Here is a 14,972-nt window from a genome sequence, read left to right on the forward strand (position 1 = left end):
CTGTTGTCCAATTAATAGGCATATAATTTAGAGGTACCAGAAATCAAACTGAGAATTGAATTGTGTTTTCTATATATCTGTATAAACTAAATATTTCAATAGAGAATGCAAAAATAAACATTGGATAAGTGCATCATATTCAGTGGGGGAACTGAATAACCTGAAGTGAGTAGAATGTTTATCAATTAGTTCTTCTGTTTCCACAGTTCAGGAATAAGGGCACATTCTGGATTAGAATGTTTGCATCGAACTACACATCACGTAAGGGCACTATACCCATTCATTAAGATACTGTAATATATCACTTGAAATAGATTACTGAGACCTAAAGCACATTGACCTTAAAACTAGAAGTTCTCTCAGCAAATTACCATTGCTAGGCAGAGATATACCGTCAGTCATCATCGTCTCACTATAAAGGATTAATGCGAGTTCAAGAAATGAATCTGCAGCAAGTAACATGAGGACATACTTTTGTATCCTTACAATCGTAGTCAAATTGCTTCCATTATACCTGCGCTTTTTGTTGCATTGGGTGCAAGCTGCTTTCCCACTGCTACTACTCATATAAGGTTCAGATCCCATAATTCTTAGTGAATTTTACGTAATCCCGTGAAAGAATTGTGAAAAAATGTTTCTATCTGTAGTGTCAGTGTCACAAAAGTTCATGTAATTTCTTAAACCTCTTTTTTTATATATTCATAGTGTTCTAGTGCCTCCGAGTCTAGCTACTTACAAATTGACCATTGTCTCCAATTGTAGATGAAGTGGATCCACTCCTTTGGTACACTTAATCCTGGTGGACTGAATACACCCCAATGTTGTTTATATAAAAATATTTGTTGTTTCTTGTGTAACAATACTGTTTTATTTCTTTTGACAGCTCTTGACCTTGGGATTACTGGTGTTTTGTAGACATCCAGATACCAAAAAATTAGCAAACACAGTCATTTTGTAAGTAGTTATACTCAGAGACATTAGAATACTTTGAATATATAAAAAAAGAGTTTTGAGAAATGACATGAACTTTTGTGACACTGTCACTACAGATAGAAAAATGTTTTCACAATTCTTTCACAGGATTATGTAAAATACAAATAATGTTTTGTGAGTAATTTAAATATATGTATCAAAAATGATTTGCCTTAAACACTCGTGATAATGGTTAACTAAGACTTATGGGAGCTGATAACTGGACAACTGAACTGCAGTATAAGGAAGGCTGAAGCATAACATTTCTGCATAATGTTCATGTTCTGGGGTAGCTCTCACAAGCTACAGTAAATTAGTTCTCATTCAGGAGCAATACATTTTAGCTGCTAAATAAAACTGTGCTCTGCACAAATAGATTTCAGGCATGAAGGTTACAGGGAGTTAGTTATCTTTGGATCAGTATGTAACACAGCACCTAAAACGGCCAGATTATTTAATGATGCCATATGGCAGAGAGCCTTAATTATGTAACATAATCCCTTTCTTTTGTTTCTTAGTCTGCTATTTGGAATTATAAGGCTGTGCATTTTGCAATCTCAACAGTCATTCTGAATTGAAATTATTTAAGAATACAACATTAAATTGCTATTATTTATTATAAATGACTACAATTACTTTTAAACATATCAGCACTGACAACATTTAGTTCTGATGGGTTACTAGAATTTATGATAACATTTCCCACCATATTTCTGTTTCATTCTTAAAAGCTAATTCTTCTTATAAAATGACAGTTAAATGTTTATAAAAAAATTATTGCCTTATTTATAACAAAATTATTGCCTTATTTTTTTACATATCACTTAAGATATGTATGTCCTATTCTCTAGGGCTCATAGCAAGTTGACGTGTAATCAGCGCATACTTTAAAACTGAACACAAAATCCTAACACAGTGTGCGGGCCAAAAATAATTCAACTACTAATCACTTCTGTATGTTATTATCAGTGAAACAAATAGCAAGAGTACCCTGGTGATCTGGTTTTACCCTTTACTCAATGTGCATCCAATCTGATCGTTTTCTCTTTGGGCCATATAGCTTAACTGCCAATCAACCCCCTTACAGGGGATCACTATCCTGAACAGCCATTGTTTGTCTGAAACCTCAAATATTTTATAATGTCTAGAGTCTAAAAAATTAAAGGCAGTAACTACTCGAACAAAACATTTAAAAAACATAGCTTCTTTTCACGTATACTTTATGGGCCAGCCGGGCACTGCAGTTGGTTTCCAACAGATCATGAACCATAAAGAACTACTATATTTCTTTGGTCTTCTGACAGCAGTAACTCCAAATAGAAGTGCCTGGCCTCTTTATCAGTAACTGTGTCACTGACCAGAATAGATTTGCATTGCCTGCTTGTAGAGATTGCTTGCTATAGCTTCAGTGTATTGATATCGCTATGGAAAACTACTAGGGAATATTAATTCCAAAATTGTAGTATATTTTTCTATATGTTTGTGTCAGTGAATAGAGACTGAATAGAGAGATCTGATGATATCTAACAATAAGACAGCTTTTAATTAACAGCCAATACATTAGAACAACGATAGTATCTATAAAGGACCTCAACTGTTTTGCTAGTGTAAAGATGTAGAGTAAATGTGTGTGTTGGAGATTTTTTTTATATCTACATGTTGTAATTTTATTATTAGATTTTACTGTTTTTTTTACTGCTATACTAGCATGTATAATAGCATATATATATATATATTTATATATACACACACACACACACACACACACACACACACACACACACACACACACACACACACACACGAGGTCCTCTGCACTCAACCCATTATCAATATATTATATTATAAATATTATATAATAAATCATACTATTATAATAAGACATTGAGTCATTTTGTACCTTGAGCTACTAAAAATGCCCTCCCCTTTAAACAAAATGGGATTGTTTGTCGATAGATTGCAATATATTCAAGCTGGTCAACTACATCAAAGTTATCCCTGGTCTGGTTGTCCTACACTCAACTTTCATCTGATTCATTCAGAATTCTACTGCTTCATTATACATTTAACACAGGGACTAAGTTTTACCTGCAACTCCCTTGCTTTCAAGTTTAGCAAGTGCAAGCAAGCCACAAAATGTCTCAAAGTCTTACATATATTGCTAATAGGTTGAGTACAGGGGACCTTCTGCATTTGTCTGTATGAACCTTGTACCACCGCTTAATGGCTTATAAATTACTGGTGAGCACAATTGTCCCTTGTTTGTTATAGTGTATATATTTGTATATATATTTATATATTATATATATTATTACAAATATAGGGCATTCCCTAAAATTATTATGCTTTATATGCAATGGCAATACACGAAAAATAATTGAAATTATTAATAAAGAAGAACACTTTACTTGCTTTCTTGTAACATTTATTGTTCTGTAGGGAATTCTGACCACAATAGAAAGCATTTTAGAATTAGACACATATGGACGAGGGCCCATTCTCAGCTAAAACCCTACCCATCTGTTCCCAGTGTAACTTAATAACACATGTTGAAATGACTTCTCTGGCTTTCATAGAACAATTCTTTTGAAAACTGCTCCGCCCTCTGATGGGTTATAAATAGTCTAGTCTCTAATGCATATAGATATGAGCTGAGAGGAAAACGTTGAGGGTGACCTTATGCATGGCAGCTATAAAAAGAAAAGAAATTATATTTCAGCAGAATCAAATCCCTTGGATAATCCAAGGGAATCCCTATTGTTACAGAGGAATCTGGATATAATTCTAGTAGCTTCTTGTTCTCAAAAAAATATAGCAGTCATTTAAAGTAGCTTGCATCATTGGAAGGTCACATATCCGGATTTTTGCATACTGACATTATTTACAATAACAGCAACTGAGATACACAAAATACAATTTTCTTTATACAAGGACTGCTAAACAACATTGCCAAATTATACCTGCAACACCATGCTATTAACAGTTCAACATAAGTAAATAGGTACTATTTATAGAAAACAGCTGCAGCAGACAACCAAATTTTAGTTGTCCTATGCTTTTAAAATCTTTTTATTTCTTATTAAAAATATACCATTTGTCAACATGAGTACAACATATCTTTATAAAGGCAGGGGGAAAGTGTCCAAGAATTCCTATTTCATTGGTTGCATTTTACATTGCTTTTCACCATTAAAAAAAAACATATGTCTGAAGCAGTCTAGGGACATCGCAAGTAACAGCATAAGCTTGCATACACTATTTATAGAAAACAGCTGCAGCAGACAGCTAAATGATAAGAAAACAATACACTATTCTTTTATGTGTATTATTAAAAGACCTTTTTCCCTTTTATTTTTTTATAGCTTTCAGTAGGACAGCAGAGGACCATTACTTTTGTAATATATTGTAGGGGTGGTGAAGTTGCGAATAACAGTTAACATAGTAAGATGCAGTTCATTCTACAACAATATTTACAGATGTTACAATATTATTACAAATATTACAAAAATATGCCCCAATAATCCAATTAAGGAGCACACCAGGAGAAATGCATATGGAATACACTTTGCCCACAACAATTGGACAAATTGCTTAGTGTTCTGAAACCACTATTTCATGCCTCAGTCAAACCAGCGGTCTTCTTAATCCAAAATATGGGCATTGTTATCTTCAAAGGAGTGTCCCTTGTCATTTAGGTGTAAAAAGACAACGGAGTCTTGCCCTATAGAGTTTGCCCTCCTATGCTGAGCCATTCGCTTGGTGATTGTTTTGGAGCATAATAGATCTATAAAAATTAGAGGATTTTTTTTCCTAACATTTTTATAGTTTTCCCCCTAAAAAACTTGACCAGATAAAAACAGAGGTTTCATAAATAGGCCCCTTAGTGTACAACCACAATTACACTGGAACTGAGCAAAAATGCTGCATTGTGGGTAATAATCATGGTGATTTGTGTCTGAAAACAACACATTGTACACTGCATTGCATTTGCAGGTAAGCCATTTACTCATTTTTAGTGATGGGCGAATTTGCAAAACGGCGCCGGCGTCTCGTTTTTGACGCCGGTGCCCGTTTTTTTCAACGCCGGCGTCCGTTTTTTTCGACGCCGAACTTTTTCAGGCGAATTTTCGCCGGCGTTTCGTGAATTTATTCGCTGGCGGCGAATCGTGCAAATTCGCCGCAAATTCGCACTTGGCGAATAAATTCGCACTTGGCGAATAAATTCGCCCATCACTACTCATTTTGCATAATACCGATGAAGAAAGTCACTACCAGACTGGGAGGATAGGTCAAGAGCAGATATAAGGTAAATGCTGGAATATTGTAAAATGCACTAAAAAAAATGACTTGCTCTTACACCAACTCCTACTAGTAGCCAGGTGTTTGTACAAAATCCACAAGGTATTATCCTAATTAGATCTACCTGCTAGGAACATACTGTATAACATCAGATTCATTAATACATATGTATGATGCAAATCATAAATTAATACAAGGGTCTTATTATACTGGTTCCCATTGTTAGCATAGTCCATAGTATTTGTAGGTAGTCCCAAACCTTTTTTTGATCATCTGTAAGTAAAATCAATACTTGTTTTAGTAAGTACATATATGTCATAAAATTCATGCCCTTAATGCGACTGCAGTAGGCAAATCCATAATGGAAAAAGAACCGGGGAGTCCTTAGATAATAAACTTGGTTGTAGCAAGAAATGCCAGTCAGTGGCATCAAGGGCAAAAAAGGTATTGAACTGTATAAAAAGGGGCATAGATTCGAGAGAGGAGGGGGTCATTCTTCCACTGTACAGAGTACTGGTAAGGCCCCATTGAAAATTTGCCATACAGTTTTTGTCTCCAGCGCTCAAACTGGATATTATTGAATTAGAGAGGGTGCAGACAAGGGGAACCGAGCTGGTAAAAGGTATGAAAAATCTTAGCTATGAGTTAAGACTGGCCAAATTGGGGTTGTTCATGCTGGAGAAGAGGCGTTAAAGGGTGATATGATAACTATGTATAAATATATATGGGGATCATATAATAATCGCTCTAATGCTTTATTTACCAGTAGGTCTTTCCAGCTGACATAAGGCCTAAATATTCAGAAGGGGTTTTTTACAGTGAGAGCTGTGAAGATGAATTGGCTCCCTAAATTGGTCGTGCAGGCTGATATATTAGATAGAGGAGTTTTCCCCCTCTGAGACAAATTGGAGAGGCTTCACATGAGGTTTTTTACCTTCCTCTGTATCAGACTTAAAAGGTTGAACTTGATGAAAATGTGTCTTCTTTCAGCCTAACTTACTATGTAACAATGTAACATGACATTTGTCATCCCTGTTATGATTATGATCCCCACAAATCCAGGGCAACAACTAAGATTTCCTTTTGCTTCCATTCAAGTTAGTTCCAGTATTTTTGGTCTTATAATTTGTAAGCATAACAATATTATTCTGTGTTTGGCCAGAGTAAAGCCCACCAGAGCACTATCCTTTGATTTGATCAGATCTATAAAGATAACCTTTTTATCTTAGTTAGTCCTGAAAGTGAAATTAATCTTGAAGGTACTTTTCTGTGTCTAGACCTTCTAATACATTTTGACCTGGAAAACTTGCTTTAACTGCACAGAATGAGGGGTTCAGTGACATATTTATTTAGGAATTGGTGTCAATCCAAATCTGACATGCTATAACACTAAGGGGCACATTTACTCAGTTTGAATGAAGGAATAGAATAAAAAAAACGTCGAATTTCGAATGGTTTTTTTGGCTACTTCGACCATCGAATTAGCTTCTTCGACCTTCGAATCGAACGATTCGAACTAAAAATTGTTTGACTATTCAACCATTCGATAGTCAAAGTACTGTCTCTTTAAAAAAAACTTCGACCCCCATCTAAAACCTACCGAACCTCAATGTTAGCCTATGGGGAAGGTCCCCATAGGCTTTGCAATCTTTTTTTGGTCGAAGAATAATCGCTTGATCGATGGATTAAAATTCTTCGAATCAAACGATTTGAAAGATTTTTCGTTCGATCCTTCGATCGAACGAATTGCGGTAAATCCTTCGACTTCGATATTCGAATATTCGATATTCGACCATATGTAAATCTGCCCCAATTTTTTCTGCTTTTAGTTGAAAAACCTATCAAATCCATGTAAAAGTCAATGGCAGCTGTCCCTTTAACCATTTGAAGATGCTTTTAACCTTTACAAATTGTGTGACTTTTGGGTTATTTGACGCTCAAAAACTTGATAAATTTGAGTTTTCCAAGTGGCAATTCGATAATGACTTAGGATTCAGATTGAAACTCAAATTTTTAAACTCCCAAAAACAATTTTGACCTTAAATATTAGTAAATAAGCCAAATTCATGGATGGGAGTTAGTAAGTGTGTTTTTGGTAAAATATGAGAAAAAAAATTGTTTTAATAAATAACTCCTTCCCATCAAAGCCATACACACAGAAAGGGTGTTATTTCACACATCAGAGAGGCAACTATCTCTGTCTGACTACATCAGATATTGCACATGTCTAAAGTGTTTATAAGACCCACAATTCAGAAAGATACTGATTTGATTTCCCTGTAATCTACAGATCAAAGACTAGGTTTTCCTAGCTGGGCCTAGAATCCTGTTACCTATATTTATTTATTTTATACATAGTTCAGATATACAGATATAGCATCTATTGTCTGGATTGCTTGGGACTTCAGCTTTTCAGATAAAGGTAAGGTCACACTGGGAGATTCGGGGAGATTTAGTCGCCCGGCGACCAATCGCCTCTTCTTTGGGCGACTAATCTCCCCGAACTGATCATGAGGAAACTTCGGGCGACTTCGGAAAACGAAGTGCCACATGTGCCATGCCGCAAGGCGATTTTGCGTTCTAGCAGGCGGAAGACAGGGGGATCAGATGAAAAGGGTCTGACCCCGAAACGTTGCATTTTCTGTTAATAAACGCAAGGGATTGTCCCTGCTTGCACCTGCCCTTTGAGTGCCAGTGATTTCTTACCCATTTGCTGTTGGAAGACAGGGGGAAGCAGTTTGGGGAGATTAGTCGCCCCAAAGAAAAGGCGACTAAATCTCCCTGAATCTCCCAGTGTGACCTTACCCTTAGTTGTATTTCTGTAATTTGGATCACTATGCCTTAAGGAAATAGTTTTTAATGTGAGTTTTTTTATTTTTACAGAGACAATTAAGAAAACAAACAAAGAGTGTATGCTTAAATATGACTATGTTTAAAAGGGCATTCCTGAAATAGAATTGGTTTTCAGATAATATCTGAATGTCTGCTTTAAATTCACACACACACATAGACACACACACACATACACCCCCCCCCCCTTCGCATTTCAGTTAAATCCTATTGGCCATGGATTTCCTACTTAATGCTAAAACCCAAGTGACCCATTTTTCAACAGCTGACACACTGTTAAAATTGGGAGAGACTGGATAGATAATTGAACAGTGTTTATAGAGGGCTATTTTTTTGAAAAAAATATTTAAAGAAATCTCCTTAGCACCCAATGAATAATATATATGCAGCAGAGGAAGGATGTACATACAAAACTAGTTATCATTGCTACAATGAGATTGACTTAAAATGTATTATTCAGCATTTACCACTTTGGTAAGGGAGTCAGCTTGCATATAATAATTTACACCACTTTAGTGACAGGAATGCATTGCTTAGTAATCTGATGCTGGCCCTACAGGTACTTTAAGTACTTACGAGACCAAAGGCATCTTCAGGGAGTAGACCTATTAGCTTTCAGCTAAGCTGCGTTATGCCCATAAAGACTCCTTCCAATTTAAAGAGGTAGCTTTGATAGAGATAGGCCTACTACATCTACTAATGTGAAATAAACACGTAGATATGATTCTTGCTTTTTTTATTTATAACAAACTGTTTAAAGCCATAACCATTGCATATGTATATCTAGAAATATTTTTTGAGAAATAGGTATATTAGTCTTTCAGGATCATATACCAAATCAGTAACTCCAAAGAGTGGGAGCTAGAAAAACATAATTTGGGAAGATTAGTGTGTGGCTTCTGATCCTTTCAGAAAGTTAGATATGGAAAAAGGCCTTATGGATTATTGTGTAAATAGGCTTATGCATTAAGTATCTGTGAGAGTAATTAAAATGAAATTGCCCCACTGCATCTGACCCACCCCCCACATAACTAGCCTCACTATTTGGAATAATGCACACACAATACCACATATCAGAGGCCTATGCTTATTATGTCTTGAGTAAAAATGACTCAATATTATGTTTTTAAAAAGGACATTTTTATGATTCTAGGGCTCATTTATTATGTGTAGAGCAGGTAGCAAATTACAAAAGAGGCCTTGTTTTTGCACTTTGTACCATACCTTGCATTAAAAAAATATCAAATTCAGAGCAATTGTCTAGGAAATAATATGCAAAGCTTAAACCAAAAGTTATATATGACATATCTTAATACATCAGTCTGGTCATAAAAAGTAGTTTAGTTACAAGCAAAGTTAAGTAAAGATTTAAATGAATATATGCCATTTTTATAGTGCGCCAGAGAAATGTCCAACCAACAAATTAAATTGTTTTAAAGGGATTACTATATAATGCACTGGTGCCTTGCAATGGTAAAACGTGTGTATTTTTAAAAAGAGTACTATAGTTTATATAGACAAGCCGCTGTGTAACCATGAGTGAAGCCATTAAAGCACAGGATACACAGTAGATAGATAAATTCTGAAAAATCCCACTGTTTACTACAGAGCTTATGTGTTATCTGCTGTGTATCTTGTGTCTTTTCTCCTTTTTCAGCTTTGAATGGCTGCCCCCATGGCTACACAACAGCTTGTTTATATAAACTATAGTTATGCATCTGAAGCAAACACACCAGTTTTAACATTACAACACAATATACATTATATTTTCAACACTTTAAGACAGTTTAATTTTTTGGTATTACTGCTCCTTTAAAGGTTTGCCATGCGGAACTAAGATTTGCAATGCAATAAAAAGTCTAATGAAGAATACATTGCGACTTGTAATTTTTTATTCTTATTTGTGCTCAAATTTGTTCTCTTTCCAAATTTTATTACATTCCCCCCATTATGTCTAGAAATAGGCACAACATTCATTATGTAAATCAAATCTATGAATGTACAATAAAGCCTTTCATTGCCCTCAGATAGAAAGAGAGAGGGGGATAAAGACATTACGCACCATTAGTCTTCTTTTCCAGATGAAAACAATGTCATCTTTATGTGTAAAATAAAACAGCCAAAGGTCCATCTCTCTATCAGTACTATTCATTACACTAAACACTTAATAATATATAATAATATAGAATAGTTATTGGTAAATTAAGGGCAAAAATAAAGTAAGAAAAAGTAGAGTTTTAGTGAATAACTCCCTTTTAGCGTGACACGGAAAACTAGAACTTGTGCTTCGAAAAATTATGAAAAAGTAGTCTAATGTTCAAGTGATTTACAAAATTGCAAAGAATACATCTGGACTCCATTTTTATTTATCCTCAGACTGTGAACTTTGTATCATGCAACTCCTTTTAGTAACAGCCTTAAACAATGGTCAGGAACAGTAGGGATTTTGATTTACAGCTTCTCTAAAAACTAGCGGTTGTCATATTTTACTGATATCTGTTGAGATTGTTACATTGGATGCAATGTTTGGATGATGAACTGTCAGCAAAATGGCAACTATATTTTAGCAAATACAGTAATTTTGTCTTCTGGGAATATTGTTTTTACTGTACTGTTTGCACTATTGTTACATTTTTAGAGCCTACTACTTTATTCCTATGTCAAATGTCGGGACAATATGAATTGATACATTGAGTTTGAAAAAAAAATATATGAAAACAGATGTTTAAACTCACAAAAAAATAATTCATTCACTTTAATGGAAAACTGTAAAAAAAAATTAAAAAAACATAATAATAATAATTGATAAAATTGTATCTTTATACAGATTTTTTTTATTCAGACTGCTTAAGAGCTTGGGATTCCTGGATAAGGTTTTTTGTATTCATAATTTGGAACACCATGCATGGGTCAACCAACAGAAAATTAAATGTGAAATAAACACTATAGGAGTGTTCTGGCACATACGTGGCTTTATGAAGGTTAGATTCTATCAATTATAATTATTTTCACTATTATTATTTACATAGCACCAACACAATGAAAAACAGTGCTTTTCATTGATTATACATCATTAACATCTGTCTCTGCCCCTGTGGAGCTTAAAGTCTAAGGTCCCTACCACACTCACATACAGAAGGGTCAGTTTTATTAGGAGCCAGTTATTCTGCCTGCCTGATTTTGAAGTGTGGGAAAAACCTGGAGTACCCAGCAGAAACCCACTCAAGCATGGGGAAAACATTCAAATTCAGGTACCCAGTACTGCATGTCAGAGGTTTTAACCACTGAACCACCATGCTGCCCATTAACTTGTACAAAAATAAAAGGTAATGTTTTTTATTACAGAGAAAAAGAAATAAATAATTAAGTAAAACTATTTACTTAAAAATTATCTCCTTGGGAGATGGCCTTCCTTTAATTCAGAGCTCTCTGGAGGTTGGGTTTCTGGAAAACAGATTCCATACATGTAGACCAGGGGTCTCCAACCTTTTTTACCCGTGAGTCTCAAGCAAATTAAAAAAAGAGTTTGAGCGCAAACATGCATGGAAAAAGTTCCTGGGGTGCCAAATAAGGGCTGTGGTTGGCTATCGACAGCCCCTATGTGGACTGGCAGCCTACAGGAGACTCTACTAGCCAGTACACCTGATTTGTATGCAATTAAAACATTCCTGGAATTCAAAAATAAGCACCTGCTTTGAGGCCACTGGGGGAAACATCCAAAGGATTGTTGAGCAACATGTTGCTCACGAGCTACTAGTTGGGGATCACTGATGTAGACTGTAAATACATTCTAACATTGGATACTGGCAATTGAAATATTCCTTTGCTGTAAAGGCCTAAAATAAAAAAAACATCTTTATTTCCATTTGTTTTCCTAGACTTGCTACAAGAGTAGGACATTATTCACCAAAGTAAACACAATACTTGAGGAAGAAATATAATGATTGTTGATATTTAAAGACATCCATGCTGACTGACCAAGTTCAACTTGTATACTAAATGCTATCAATTGCATCAACCACTAAATCTTGGATTCCTCTTTCTTATAATATATATCTGTATCTGAAAAAGGTCCACTAGAAGGACTGAAACATTGATACCACAATAGTTATTAATTGTATGTATGATGAATGATAGCTTCTAAATGTCAGGTAGCACTCTGTAACATGTAATCATATAGCATGTGTATATATATATAGGTATATGATAGTATATTATATACAATATTGTATATAATGTATATATGGTGCTTAGTATAATAGAAAATATTTCTTATATACAGTATATAGCTATAAAACATATACAAATGCATAAAATATACATCTCTCTCTATTTATTTTTTTAATTAAACAAGATTCACAAGCACAGCTATCTAGTTCAGTCATACTACAGAAGAGAAAGCAGACATATGCTGATGGGTCTATAGTTGAAAATACTCTGTAGAAGTATAACACATACATTGAACTGAAAAATAGAATAATCATACAAAAATCATACAACATGTTTCTAAAACCTTCATCTTTATAAACAACAAACAAGCAGGCTCTAAGAGCTGATAAAAAGAAGGGGTATAGAGGATCCTGATTATATAGGCACGCATTTAAACAGACTACACAACTGACACATTGTGAATCTCGGCTTTGGGACACTAGCACAACAAAGTGAATAACTCTGTCTTGTTGCACTACAGATACAAACACGTACACAGGGCATAAGAAAAACAAACAAGTAGAGAAATTATGAAATACTGTAAGTGACTGCTTATTTGAATTAAAACACAGACAGGAAATTAAGAAGCCAGTATGCCTCTGTGTGAAATAGATGCTTCTCTTTTAATGATTCCCCAAACAGAAATCTTAATTGAAAGACACAGTCAGACAAATCACTAACCTGTACTGCTGCTGAAAATAACTGCTAGAATCCCTGGACAATGCCCTTTCTTCTGACAGTCACAGTGAGTGCGGTCCCTCTATGTGCCCTTCTGATTCCAACTGATGACAGATGGCCAGGAGTCCTGAGCCTTGCTTGAAAGAGGCAAAGCTTTGCCTTTTTTTCTTCTCTTGCTTAGCCCTTGGCAGATAAGCCTGAGTCAGGCACAGTGAGCTGACTACACCCCCTCCACCAATCATTTCAATTAGTGCCACATGAGAGAAGCTTCTGCCCAAAATCTGCTTAGGAAAGGGCCAGAGGGCAGGGCAATCTCCTTTGCTCAACAATGGCCAGAAGCTGCTATAAATATAATGAACAAAGGTTCTGTCAGAGCTCGGAATGTGATGTCCTAATCCGATAACACACTCTAACCAACGCTCAAATACCAGTCCAGTCACTGTGTGCAATTTATATTTTATCCCATAATTTGATGGCAATACATCTTCTAAAATCCATACACAAGTCAAAAAATGAGACTTATAGTTATGACTATTTATCTTGGCTTTTAGAGATGTTTTCTGATAACAAGACTATAGATTCATTTGGCAAAGCCCCTGAGCTTCTTCCCTTTGCTTGTGTCCTTGCTGAAATCAATAAGACCATGTGCTGGCAGTAGTGACACTGCATCTGCATGTGTTTGTACAGGGCTGCGTTTGTATATGGAGTACAGACACCAATACTGTATTCATAATGAGAGCAACACATACTTTACACTGCACTATATATGAAAAAGCTGACTTTATACATATAAACAAATACACATCCTGTATTTTCACAGGACTTTTTCTGTACACAAGCAGCAATCTCTAAACATTCTTTCAGAATATTGTACAAACCTTAGGGTATCTTAATGTATTAGCAAATTAATCAGTAACATAAAATAATGTGTTCCTCCATCAGAGAACAGGCAAGAGCATCCATTTAGTTTTTGTCATTTGCTTTAAATTAATTTGGAACTACTGCATTCATTACTTGGGAATTCACTTTTTCACTGCAAGTGTTACCAAGAGTAAAAAAAAAAAAAAAAACAACAGTTCTAAGAGAAGTGTACAGAATTGCAGTTGAAAAAGTTAGCAATTCCTGATTAAATACAAGCAGTTATTGTGGACATGCAGTGTACACATCTTTGCTGTTGTTCTGGGAACTGCAATTAATAAATGAAAAGCCAGATGAAACAGAAAAAAAAATCAGACTCTTACCCTGCCAGCATAGACTAAGTGCACTCACTGTTATAGAGGCATCTGATTGTCAGTTTGGCTGTGTGATGACAGCTGCTTGCTTAGTGCTGCATATTGTTTGTTTATGGGGGTGGAGGGAAAAGGAGTGGCTTTCTTCTTAGATGCATTCTGTAGCTCAGGAAGGTCGTATTTAAAAGACAATACATCCATGCTGCTGGGGGTCTGGCATGTCAATAGGCAATAAGTGAAATAACAGAAGGCAACAGCAGGTCTTTCTACAACATACAATTACATAGCATTTTCTATATGTTGTAAGGCCAAAGGCTATGCATGACTTAAATAGATCTCATAGATTGTAACCTCTCCACCCATTACATGAAAGATACCTAGTTAACACTACAATACAGATTACAGACTAAGTACATTTTGTAGTAGTGAATGGATATGGAGGCACTGAACAGCTGCAGTTCAAGGTAGATTTATTTTTGGGGAAAAAAAAATTAAATCTTAGTAAATGAAGGTCAGGCATTTTTCACAAAAATGAGGGGTATCTCAAACTGAATATTTAAAGCAATGTGTAAATAGATCCGACAACTATACCAAGTTCTATACTATAATTAGAAAAGTAGCACATCAAATCCTGTGTAGCAGATACTTGGCTACTCATTCTGCTTATGTTCTCCTAACTTATAGGGGAACCTATGCACTATATAGGAAACCATAAGTCCTTATGTACCGTAGCCC

General features: G+C 35.3%; 1 protein-coding gene across 10 annotated transcripts in view; it reads right to left on the reverse strand.

Annotated features, from left to right (window-relative positions):
- The window catches only part of pcbp2.S (poly(rC) binding protein 2 S homeolog), a 495,331-nt gene that overhangs the window by 123,599 nt on the left and 356,760 nt on the right, over positions 1-14,972 (reverse strand). For 2 of the 10 annotated variants that reach the window (XM_018269379.2, XM_018269377.2), the window contains exon 1: positions 13,012-13,612. The exons of 6 other annotated variants lie outside the window; for them this stretch is intronic. The gene's annotated coding sequence lies outside the window, so the exon portion shown is untranslated. Of the gene's footprint in view, positions 1-13,011; positions 13,613-14,249; positions 14,287-14,972 lie in introns of those variants that run through there. 2 more of the 10 variants (XM_018269380.2, XM_041567628.1) reach the window with 2 other exon arrangements.

The sequence above is a fragment of the Xenopus laevis genome, chromosome 6S (assembly GCF_017654675.1).
Source record: "Xenopus laevis strain J_2021 chromosome 6S, Xenopus_laevis_v10.1, whole genome shotgun sequence".
Classification (NCBI taxonomy): Eukaryota; Metazoa; Chordata; class Amphibia; order Anura; family Pipidae; genus Xenopus; species Xenopus laevis.